Source organism: Carya illinoinensis, chromosome 15 (assembly GCF_018687715.1).
Source record: "Carya illinoinensis cultivar Pawnee chromosome 15, C.illinoinensisPawnee_v1, whole genome shotgun sequence".
Taxonomy (NCBI): Eukaryota; Viridiplantae; Streptophyta; class Magnoliopsida; order Fagales; family Juglandaceae; genus Carya; species Carya illinoinensis.
The window spans coordinates 4,025,766-4,038,699 of record NC_056766.1 but is presented as its reverse complement, the minus strand read 5'-3'; the positions used below and the strand labels follow the sequence as shown (position 1 = coordinate 4,038,699).

General features: G+C 33.1%; 1 long non-coding RNA gene across 1 annotated transcript; it reads left to right on the top strand.

Moving 5' to 3' along the window:
- The first annotated feature begins 4,876 nt into the window (after positions 1–4,876).
- Positions 4,877–10,819, top strand: LOC122295817. Its single transcript, XR_006238281.1, has 3 exons — positions 4,877–5,079; positions 5,882–5,943; positions 10,515–10,819. It is a non-coding gene; the product is annotated as an uncharacterized LOC122295817 (long non-coding RNA).
- Positions 10,820–12,934: the final 2,115 nt, after the last annotated feature.

Here is a 12,934-nt window from a genome sequence, read left to right as displayed (position 1 = left end):
ATGTTTTAGCAGCGCACTAATCTTCACTACAACTGAGACTGTCGCGCCAAACACCAATTTCACTTTTAATTTCCCCCCAACTTTTTTTTCCCCATGTTTGCTCACTCCGACCGATTTCCCCAACCTTCTGCACTTTGAGTCTTCGATACATTCCCACCAACAATATCATAGCTCAATCCACCAAACTAAAAACAAATTTATCGCGTTCGAGAGTGGCTTGAGCTCCTCCACCTCTAGCCACTGTCGCGTTTCTCCCATTCTCTCCCATTCGCATTTTGGGTTCACCAAATTCAAAGAACCAATTTTGATCTCCCAATCGTAAGTTCTAGTGTGCACACGGCCTTCCATGCTATTTGGTTATTGTCTCCGTTTGGGAAGCTGAAGGACTACGTTTCCACCTTTGCTGGAATAGACGATTCCAGCCCTCCATCTGTAGTCTGAAGTTATCAGTCCTCTGTTTTGCAAGAATGATCAAACGATTGTCCAGGTATCCACTGAATTTATGAAACCCCTTTACGAGTAGGTTGCATTACAAAAGTTGTCGTAACATTGATGTACACTTGTATTTTTTGGGTGATGTGAAACTAATGTGCATGTGCGTTTGCCTGAGGTATACTGGTTGTGTATCTGCCTCTTGTGTTTGGATTGCTCAATCAGTTGTGTGTATTAGATAATTTGAGTATTAAGAAAATAGAACTTCTTGTAGCTGAACTAGAAGCATGTTGATTTCAACAACAATACCCATAAAAGGTGTTTGGTCATAGGTTTCCTGTGGGTTTCCAGCGTGATTTTCCTTCTAACAATTTGTATGACAGAAGATTTATACATAGATACATTATAACATAACATCAAAATATGTATAAGAGATGCTACAAAAAAAAAAAAAAACCGCTGCAATACAAGTTGTGCCAATTAATTAAAGAATATTCCTTTCTCCATCTCATGGTTGGTGGGATTTGGTCCTGTTTTTCCAACTTATTTGCAATAAGTAACTTAGTGATATATTTATAGAGCCAAGCAATTAAATGTCTCTTTAATGAAATGTGGAAAGCCCCAACTTCTTTCCAAAATTATCAAACTACCATACTCTATAAATAAGATAGGAGCATCTTCATTGTTTGCTGGGTGTTATGTTGCTCTAAATACTTACAAATAAACATTGGCTGAAGAGTTTTTGGGAATGAATAAAGTAGAGTAAGATGTATCATTCTGCCCCCACTATGGGCATCTCTTTCAATCAATATAGGAAGGTTCAGTGCGTGTCATTATATGTAGTTTTATCATACAGGCCTGATTATGGCCTTCCTTAATGAATTGTAGCAAAAACTGTTAAGGCTAGAGTCCAACAGTCAATTCTCATATTTTTAAATCCTAGAATGATTGCCTTAAAACTAATGGAAAACAAAACCCTTACATATTATTTACAAACTTTTATGATTATCACTGAAAAGTCACAATGCAGTGAGAAGCTGCCACATTTTCTTTTCAGATGAATAATATTACTAAATATTGTTCATATTAGTGCTTCCCATTATACATATATAATGGGAAGTTTCCACCCATCGATATTTAGTAATATCTTTAGTGCATTTCTCTATTTTTATAGCAATGAATGTCATGCCTTCAGATCCTCTACATGTGTTTAATGAAAGTTTTATATTTCAAATTACTAAAACTTATATTGAAAAAAACAAAAAAACTTAAAGATCAATTAGTGGCCTTCAGCTTGTGTTTTCTGCATTCTACTAGCCTTTGTGACAGCTTGCACTACAAACTTAATCTGTTGTGTTGTTTTTGTGGATGTGCAGTGGGATTTTAGTGCACAAAACAGTTATGGTTCTGTTTTAATGCATCTGAGTTGTGGTTCTTTTCTGTGCATCTGTGTTGTGGGTCTGTTGTGGGGGTAGTTGGTTGCTGTCATTTGCCATTGACCAAGACTCTTGCATTTTATTTTATTTTCTTTTTATTGTTTTTTCTGATCTAATCTCTTTTCATGCCCGTTAATTTGAATTGATATTAATGCTTGTGGGGACTCAAACTCAAGAGCATAATTTAGTCCAATGAATGAGTTAGATGGCAAGGAAAACTTAACCAGTATATATTAGCATACTTATTATGCAGATCACTTAGAACTCCCATGCAGTAAGAAGCTGCCTGTATTCAGGGATGAATAATCTTATTCATATGACTACATAATTACACTTCAACTTATGTAGTATATTAGAAGAGCTTCCATGTAGTAAGCATATTACATGGAGGTTGTTTCTTCCTGTACATTCATATACATTAAGTGACAGCCTCCACCCATTAATTTCTTTAATAAACTCGGGACTTTCATTAGAGCCTCCATTACTTTAAGAGCTTTTTTTGACACTCTTAACTTGGACCTCCACTTACCGTACTGGCAACCCTGCAGTTGTGCCAAATTTAATCTTGAGGACTCTAATGAGTACAATCTCTTATTGACTGGGCTTCAGAGCAAGACTTGATTCTATAAACACTCCCAATTGTCTTCCTTTCAAGTGCACTTACGAATTCATACAGGCTTTAACAATTACAATCTCAACCATTTCCTAAAACCATACTTTTAGATGAAATTAAATGACAATCCATATTGATTCCTGTGATCAATATTGATAATTAATGAAATGATAAACTAGGCTTTCTAGTTTGTAGAGAAAAAAACTATTTCTTCAATAAACTCCTATAAGTAGGGGAAAGATTTTATTATATTAGTAGAAAATTGGAAAATAAAATGCTATATGAAACTTAAAAGGGAAATTAAATGCTTAATTTCTTTGATTTTAGTAATTACGGGCATTGTTGAGCAGCTCGAACCACAACCTAAATGGTCAAGCCATTATGCATCGATTTTCCATCTGTCAAACCTACTTATTGTACTGTCAAACTCACTGGTATTAACTCATTTCCATCTTTTGATGATCCCCATCATCATCCAACAATCAAGTTTTAGGGCCAGATTTACAGTTTATCCTGACTTTTCAAAAGATAAAAGACAGAAATTTATCTGAATATTTCTTTATGTCCTAACCTTTGTAGTCTTATCAACCTAAACCAGAATAGTTTGATTAAACCACTTTCTATGATACCTTTCAGCCTCTCATTTAGTATAGAAATGCTTGTTCTTTTTCATATATATATATATATAATATAATATTTTCTTATTTTTACAAGTTTTAGAATCCTGATAAAAGATGTTCAATTATATTTCCCAATGCCTTTGTAATGTGTAAAATCATGTAGTCATTCCTCATTCAATAATTTTACATTTTTGATTTGACATGGTCACCAAAACATTGTTCCTAGATCGAAGGACTTGACTAAAATTAATAAAACATGGCAGGTCCCACTGTTTTGTTGGAGAGATTGACATGTTTGCTAGTGTCCCAAAACTAGCAAATCATTACCAGTTTTAAAACACTAACCTGATGACCCAAAACAGCCATACCTTAAATACTTTCTCACTTTAGCAACGCTAGCTACCCCTTGATACTTGCATACATATGGAACAAACTTTCATGGTGATAAAACAAAGGATGGCTAATTCTACACAATCCTATGTAATCATTAGAACCCTAATGACTCCTTCAGTTACCCTAGCTAGCTGTCTGTCTCCATATCTAGCTTATACCATAAATTGTATATAACAGAGGTTTCTATCTTTTTATGTTTAAAAAAATTACTAAAAGTAGTTTGAATTGATATTGGGGTCTATGTTAATTTAAAACATTTAGGTGAGATGTGGCCTAGCATTTTTGCAGCTTCTATGTATGATTGCTATGCAGCACTATCCTGCTTGACAGCAGGCATAATGCAATCTTTGAGAAGTACCATACATCTTTTATGTCTTGCCAAACCCAGACACCTTAACCTAATTAATTTTCATTAGTATAGTCTCCATTGGATATGCAGCAGGGGCATTTGTTTGTAACTGATATTGCTTGTAGGGCACATGGGCCAAATCATTATGTGTAACAAGGTCATTTCATATAAAAATGGGATCTGTAAAGGGTCATTTTCACCTACTTGATCTGTAGAGGGACATTTCAGTTGGTGACTTAGTGTAGCAATGTCTTGATGTCTTATGGGGTTGGGTCCAAACTCATTCTTTTATTATATAGAGATGCTAATCTTTTACATAATACCAATTAAGTAATCAACCTTGCCTGTCATATATATGTGAATCCAACCTGATTATTGTAAGGATAGTCAACAATTCTGGATCAGCACGAGTAGGCGATTAATTTTAGAGTGCAAGTTGAACAAAACACATCCTAAGACAAAAAAAAAAAAAAAAAAAATATTACTAAAACTTGACAGTACATGCATGTTTTCTTGTGTGCACTAAACTATATATCATTGACTTAAAGTTATAAGTCAATGATATTTAAATGAGGCAACAAACATATTGATAGCAGATCTAATAACACATATCCCGTTTTTCACTTTGAAAGCATGAAAATCTCCCTCTAAGACAGTCTGAATTTTGACGAAAGTTTTCATGTTCTCGATTCCCAACCACATCTCCTCAATCTATCCAATGGACCACTGAAAATGTCGACTCTTCGACTGTGTTTACTAACATGGGTTCTAACCTTTTTTTAATACGTTATATGGTTTTTTATTTTATTTTCTTTCATTACACATTGTGTTGTCTATATGTACAATGGATTTTTGTTTATGTTTTCCACATACTCTCCTCTTGCAGCCCTGGTTTTATTTTAATGCGTAGATTATTACCTTAATAATAATAAAAACACTTGTTAATGGAAATGTGGGCTTAAAAGAATTGTAGCACATTTTTACAGCCATTAAGAGAAGGTTCTGATTGTCCGTGCAGGAGATGAAGACTCTATAGAAGTTATGTAATTGCTTTATCCCTTCTCATACTTTTATTTTACACATTAAGTTGTGCCTATGCCCACTATATTTTTTGTGATTATATTAATATTTAATTTTCTAATAAACTAACAGGACTTAAGAAACCGTTCATTTCATTCAGGATCAATTATTGATGGAGTAGTTGGTTATGCCATCATGGATGCACACTAGCTTAATGTGGGTGACCAATTTCTTTCATCTATAATCTCTAGTTTTATCCTATATTAAAGGTTGCTTTGCTGTTATGTTGAATGATATGCTGAACAATGATGCATAGGTTTCAGATTAATTTATAGTTTGGACAGTTTATGTTTCTTACTCAGAAAAATAGAATTTATTATTTGCAAAAAAGTAAAGAAAGAAAAAAAATACAGCTGATCACCCATAGTGCATAATGGGGCAGTCTCCTCTGTTTTGAGTATTATAGCAGTAGCATACGCCAAATGATAAACTCCTTTTGCATGTAAAATCGAATGGAAATGAGGTATTTTTTATTGCCTTGGATTTTATTGGGGATAAGAGGTTTCTGAGTACTGATTTTTATTGTAATAATTTCCCTTGCTTTTTTTTTTTTTTTCCAATATTACTTCTTATGTGAGATAGCATGTGTGTAAGCATGCTATCCAATAGTAAATGGGCTTGGATCACTTAGCATTTGTGTGTAAGCTGAGGGTTTCTGACCTTGAGTATTATTATGTCATTCCTTTCAAATCTTTTCGCATGCGAAAAGATTGAGCCATGTACATATGATTAGGTACGAGATAGTTGGAGAGATTGATATGAAAACACATATCATATGTGTTTATTTGACATGGTCAGAAGTGGATTTAGGCATTATTTCCTGATTTGTTAGATGAAAATACATGGCTGTGACCCTCTCCATTAAGCCCATATGCTCTTTCGTTTCGTGTGTTTTTATTTATTTTTCTCAGCGTCGTTTAAGACTATGATTGTGATATTAATGGGCTATTTTTACAAGATCTTGAACGGGGATGCTGGGATCATGTCACGGATTGCTGTTGAGCATGGATAATTTTTGAGGTACACACTTCCCACTTCATTCTCTCTCAAAGAGTGGATATATGCATTCCTCTTGCTGCTCTTCACAATGGTTGATTTGATTTTGATGACTCACAATGATAGTATGGGATCTGAATGTCACATGGGCTAAGTGGATAATGTGTGTAGAGCATAGGAATGAAAGTTCATTTATTCAATAATTGAATTTGCTAGTTTTGTTTGGACATAAGAAAGAGCCACAGTAGATCCCTTTAAAACTGTTTGTGACCTGGATTAATTCAAAATTTTCCGGTTATTTTCAATATGCTAGCATGCCTTTGGTCCTGGAGACTCGCATGATGGTTTTTGGTTATTGCAAAGCTGGTGGCAGATGCTTAATTTTTTCTGTTAAACAAATAGATAATGTCTACCACATGGCTGTGAACCTTTGCATTATTGAGTGCTAGCTACCAGCCTACCTAGAAGATCAAGACAAGACAAGAATCCCATCCTAATGGTTTGAAAGATGATTACACCTACAGAAAATCTAGCTAGATTTATTTGGAATGGGTTTCAAATGGGTTTATTTGAAACCCATATTTCTCCATGAGTGTTCATGATTTTCTAAGTCTCTCCCTTGCTGTGTTCCATCCAAGTAGCAGAAAATACTAAGACACACACAAAAATATATATATATATATATATATATATAATTATATGTAATAATAATAATAATAATAATAATAATAATAATAATAATAATAAGATTAATTTTAAGGAAGAATGTGTATTGAAACAATTACAGACTTGGTTATGGAGTTATTAAATGGTCATGATGACTTTTAGGAGTTTGAAAAGGTGGCTAGGGATGTAATGGACATGAAAAGTAATGGACATGAAAAGGTGGCTGGGGATGTAAAAGTACTGAGCTTGACTTACAATATTTACAAATTATATATTTTTGAATTACTTTTAGTTAATTTTCATTGGCACGAAACAAAACTATTTGAAGTTATTTTTATTGATCGATCGGATCTAGAATTCTCATAGATATTATTAAATCTAAACTGTGGATGTCTGAAGTTCTGTTTGGTGATGATGAAAGTTAACTAGAAACTTCAATAAATTAATTGGAAGATGCAAAGACAGAGATCGAGGAACTGGACTATAAATTCTTCCTCTTGATAGTGATCAAATTCTTCCTTTTGGTTATAGATTATAGTAGTGTGGATGATTTGTTGCTAGCATTATGTCGTAAGTCTTTATTAAAGCAACATGCAACCGTGACTCGTTATGCTTAATGCAAAGCTCTAGCATCTTGTCTTTAAAACATATACCATTTGCCTAATGCTTTGGAGAAAGATATGTATCTCCAACTTCCAGGCTAGTCTTACACGATAATAGTTTAATTTTTCTGTACTTTTATGGGTTTTATTTATACACTTAATATACATTAAGTGTATATTTTTTGTTTTAAACGCACACAGGAAAAAGCAGCAACCAGTTTTGAAAAATGTGAATTATGTAACTAATATTTTGTTGGAGACTTAGACTTTTAGATGATTAGATGAAATTAGCAATTCTTTTCATATTTCTGAATAATCATAAGAGCTTTTTAAAGGATTTGAGGATAACAAAGGATGGTGTGTAACTAGTATTTAAGTAATTACTAGCAGAAACGATTTTCCTGGGTGAAGCTGCTTGATTATTGATGTGGTTAGTATTGCCATACAGCCATCTTAGGACTTATATAACATACTTTCTGTGGTTGCTCTTAGAATTAATTTAATTTCATTAGCATGTTGATCATTAGCACCTATTGTGCAGGTAGACTGGTGCCACAAACTTATCTCTTATATGTGGGCCACATATCATCAGTAGCATTATAAGCCTGCAAAGATCTAGCCAATTGGGACTTGTTTAATGTTATTGTATACATAGTTATATATATGCAATTATATAGTTAAGGTTTGTTGTTGGTTTTAAGCCTGCCATTGCACTAGAATATATCAGAGTGTATGAAGTTTTGGATCAAGTTTAGATAAAAATTGTAGGCAAAACAAGATTGCATCTCTCCTTACAGTTTATCCTCTCTTTCTCACGTTCTTCTTGTGGGTCTTTATGATAATTTGCTTAGCCAGTGGATGGGAACAAGAATTTTGGATTTGGGGGGGCTGAATGTGGGTGATGATTACATGCCTGCTGGTTTGTATATGTTTGTATGCATATGTATTTATGGCAAATACCTTTGAGGCTTCAAACATGTAGGTATCAACAATTTGCTTAAAACTATCCCAGCTTTCCTCTATGAAGAGGTGAGCTTTCACCACACTAGAAAACCACAAGGATGTAGGCAACATCGTAACATGAGGAAACCACATAAATCCCCACAGAAAAAACATCTATAGCAGGCACTTGATAGGACCAACACGAGTAAACAAACCAACTGTATGAACAACTATATTAGATTTGGGAAATGGAGAGAATCCAACTCTCAGCTCCTTCTAGAGCAACAGTCCTCTGAATTGTCTGTCAAACCCTTTGACAACACTCTCGTAACAAGCAAAGAAGGATTATTTAGTGGGTTGCCAAGTCGCCCAATAACCTGACAATGACATTATCCGTAATCCTCCTTTAAACTCTGTGTGAAATGAATATGCCTCGTACAACATAACAACAGAGATACCTGAAGTCATAATCAATATACATGTGACTGAGGGTAGCAACCAGGTAGATCACTGTCTTTCGGCTGAAATGAACATAAAGGAAAACCATCTAAGATAACATAAGAAATAACTGACATTTTCCAAGACCAATCTAGCTAACATCCACCACCTGTTTCTGCTCAAGGAAAAATAAATTAGCAGGTGAGGAAGAGTCCATGTCCGAAGATTTCCCCAGATAGTCAAGAATTTTAGTAAAAGTAAGAATCAAACACATACACATACAGACTACTAAAAATATAAACAAAGAAACCAATATGTTGTTAATTATAAAGTATGTGTGAGACAAAATAGTTAAGAAATTTATTAACTCTTTACTTAAACACAGAGAGAGAGAGAGAACTCTTTTTATTTTTTGGCTTTTCTGGCCATCCGCTTAGTAGAAATTAATATTAGGAGAAAAAATACTTAGCTTAGATGATGAGTCAAATAAAACAAAAAGTACCAACAAGTGAGAAAAGGGTGGGAAAAACTAAAGGGAAATGAAAAGTAGCCAATATTTCTTTAAGAAAACTTTGCATCATAACTATATTGCAAGGAAAAAAACTAGAAAACTAGATGGCAATGAATTAAAATCATAAAAATTGAACATAATTTATGCCCCCAATTCCCCTCATTCTCCAAGCTGAGAGATAGTAGATTAATCCGTTCCAGTGTGTTTGCCTAGAAGAAACAAGAGAGAACTAAGTTGACCATGAACAAAAACCAAATAGTTCTAAAAGTTGTAAACTTATTTCTTACAGGAGTAAGCTTCAAGCCATCCTTCAAATCTGGTTTGGTCTCCAAGATTTAAATGAGAGCAAAAATCATTTAATCTGGAAAAATCGCACAGAGAATTTAATAGTAATGCTAAAATTTATCAAGAATAGTCTACAATTATGAAATATCATAAATAAAAAGTTGACCTTTATAGACTGTAAATTTGTGTAAGTCAATTCTCAAAGTTGTATATGTTTGTATGCATATGTATTTATGCATTTTGTTGTTAATAGTTAAAAATATATACTATAACTGTAATTTCTTTGAGTATTCATTCAATTGTGTGTATGACAGAAGATTATTTATCAAACTTGACAAATAAGTTAAAACTCTACAGACTCATACCAGATTATTCATATTTTAGAGACAACATTATCTTTCTTACTTAAACTGACAGCAGGCAGATTTAGTAATATGTTTATGGGCCCTTTTTTACATTTCTCTATTTTTTAAGTATATATTTTCTGTTTTAAACTCACACAGGCAAAAGCAACATCTTCAATGCTGAGAAATGGAGAATTTTGTTTTCATATGTTGTTATGCACTTTTAGATGTAATAAGCTGTTTCTTTTCATATTTTTTATTAAGCTTAAGAGCTAGTTAAAGTTTTTGAGGATAGATATTATGGTGTGTAATATGGACTTAAGATTGCTACCCAGAAAATTTTTTCCTGGGTGAAGAACCCTGATTATGATTTGGTTAGTATTGCCATATGGCCATCTTAGAACTTTTATACCATACTTTCTATGGTTGCTCTATGCTAATTAAATTTCATTAGCATGTTGATCATTTACACAAATGTGCAGGTTGACTGGTTAAACAAAATTATCTTTGACATGTGGCCTTACCTTGATAAGATAAACAAAATAATTTACACAACAAATTTACAGTCTATTTATTTACAAGCAGCATTGCTAAAATTGCTATGGGCATTGTGAAGAGTGTTTTGCTTTTCATGACTGTAAAATATGACTGTTTTAATGCATACTTTAGGTTTATTTTGGCATTTGGCAATGATGAAAGAACATTAAAGTTAGTTTACAAATTTGAGTATGATTTTCTTCTTTAAATAGAATGTTTGATCTATTAAATTAATTGGTTTACGTAACGGCTCTCTTCATTCATTAACAGATTGGAGTTAGAGAGAGATTGAAAGGCTCACAAATGATTTAGTATGAATCCTCCCCCACATGATTCAGACATGTTGAAGCTGTTCTACCCAAGCCACAATGCCCACGTGCATATTGTTATAGATGACATGAACTAATTTTATTCCATAGAGGAGCAGGACAGTTGAACAAAATTGAATGAATGTGGACCTTTTTCAATTAATGTTTAGAAGCAAGAAATGACAGCTATTTATTTAGTAGTTTGAAAGTTGTAGGAAGAAATTGGTCCACCCTAATGTATATAGCCCATAACTACATTAATGTGAATTTCCCACTAGATTTAGATGGATAAATGTGTTTGATTTATAATGAAAGTGCCTAGAATTTATATTTATTTTTCCTATTTCTAAATTGAGTGTTGGATAAAATATAAGTGTTTTGTAGCAATGGAATAGAATTGGTCATAGGTTTATGTGTGATCGTTTCATGTAGGATTTGAAAACTTGTGGTGATGCCAATGAATGATGAATTAACAACAATTAAATGATTTAAATTAAGTAAATTTTAAGGTATATTTAAAACGATAATTGATTATTTCAGGCTAGGTAATAAATTGATTAAATAATTATTTAGTGATTGACATGAACAGGATAAATAAAAACAGCATTTCAGTTCAAGTTCGAAAATGATGGTTACATATATAACCAACGTAACTGGCGAGATTGAAAGACAAAATACAAGAAAAAGTCAATTTCAGCGCTTTTTAGAGCAATTGCAGCAATTGTAAATGCTGCAATTATACTTTTAACAATTTTTTAGTATTTGCAGCGCTTTTGGTTCTTTTTTCAACATTTATATTACGCTGCAAACGATTATTTGCAACAATTCTACAATAAATCGCTGGTATAAATGCATTAATCCCAGCGCTTTTTAGAGCAATTGCAGCGGTTGTAAATACTGCAATTATACTTTAACAACGATTTTCCATGCTATTAGGATCACAATTGCAACAGTTTTTAGTATTTCCAGCGCTTTTGGTTCTTTTTTCAGCATTTATATTACGCTGCAAATGATTATTTGCAACAATTCTACAATAAATTGCTGGTATTAATCCATTAATTGCAGCGATGCAAAATGCTGCAATTACACTTTAACAGCGATTTTCCATTCTAGTATGATCACAATTGCAACAGTTTTTTCATATTTGCAGCGCTTTTGATTCAATTTTCAGCATTTATATTACGCTGTTAATGATTATTTGCAACAATTACAAAATAAATCGTTGCTATTATAACATTAATTGCAGCGCTTTTTGTATATTTCCAGCGTTCAAATTACGTTGGAAAATATTATTTCCAACAAATTTTTAAAATTTCACTGGAAATAACGGATATCAATTGCAGCGATTTAGAGAGTATTTGCAAGGATTTTAGATGCTGCAATTGAGATTTCTTAGCGATATGTATTAATGGGCATGAGGGTAGTTACAGCGATGTTGGGAGAGTTAGCAAGGAAAAATAATCGCTGCTAAAAGTAGTTTAAGCAGTGAAATTTTTTTTGTCGTTGGTTTGGGCAAAAAAGACACGATTATAGCGGTGAATGTGCAAAGAATTTAAAAGCGCTGGAAATGCGTATATGCAGCATTTTAGATGGTTTTTTGTAACGATTTTAAGCGCTGCAAATGACCTGATTTCTTGTAATGGATGTTTTTCATTTAGAAATAATGCATGCAAAGGTCAAAGAAACCTTCTAGCCCAAACCTTGGGCTTGGCTTAGGAACTGAGGTTCATCAAATTTCAGCTGGGCTTGTGCAAACATCTCATTACTCGTATTTATTCATGTTATAAAAAGCATGCAGAAGCATGCACTATCGTCCGTCTATTGTTAGAAAGTAACACTACAACAAATATGGCTTTTAGTGACAGATTATAAATAGTGACGGTTTCCAAACTGTGACTAAAACGTATTTACTGTGACGGTTTGTGAGAACTGTCACTAAATGTTGGGCAAGAATTTCAAAACGTTCGGACGTTTCACATAATACGTTCGCACGTCACAGTAACGTTCGAATGTTATGTATAAATTACGTGCGAACGTAAAAAAATTAGCGCGAACGTTCGAACGTTTTAACTATTTACGTGCGAATGTGAATATATTAGCGCCAATGTTCGAACGTTAATGTGATAAAGTTCGAACGTTATATGTTAAATTACATAAATTAACCATAATATATATTTTTTTAATAGTAAGGTTGAGTAACGTGATATTAAAAAAATTAAGAGTAGAAATTAAGCTACACAATACATACATTAAATATGTGTGTCCATTACATATGTCGAAAATAAAAAATGATCGAATGATAAATTTTTACAAATCACTTTCAGAACTGCTGGTTTACAAAAGATCGAAACTCCTCAGTCAATGTCTCAACCTTATTGTTTA